Below are 443 nucleotides of genomic sequence, written 5' to 3'. Positions count from 1 at the left end.
TTAAGAAACGACATATTACGAAGGATTTTTAGAAAGTTTTATTGATTGTTTTAATAAACTGTTTTACAATATTTTTTGTATGGCTCTTCTTTTATTAACGTGGTCTGTTCCCCTTCGCCTCCGCTGCACTATCCAGAGCACAGAATCCATCCTGTCCGCAAGAACATCCTTGCAAGCCACAGTTACACGTCACTCTTCTCTTCTCTTCTCACTTTACGTCATTTGCATGAAAAAAAAATCATAAAAACAACAAAAGAATATCACATAAACTCCAGGTGCTTGAAGGTCCAACCTCATTTAGAATGGCGTTCCTTCCTCATTCGATCTAGTTCCCTTGTCAAATCTTCTTGATATTATAGATACTATTATGATAAGGATACCAAATCTCCCTTTAGTATGAGTGTAATGGTATTTCTTCGTTGGAAGTTATTTATTTTGTTGAC

The sequence above is a fragment of the Penaeus monodon genome, chromosome 32 (genome assembly GCF_015228065.2).
Source record: "Penaeus monodon isolate SGIC_2016 chromosome 32, NSTDA_Pmon_1, whole genome shotgun sequence".
In the NCBI taxonomy this organism is placed as follows: Eukaryota; Metazoa; Arthropoda; class Malacostraca; order Decapoda; family Penaeidae; genus Penaeus; species Penaeus monodon.
This window is presented reverse-complemented; position numbering follows the sequence as displayed.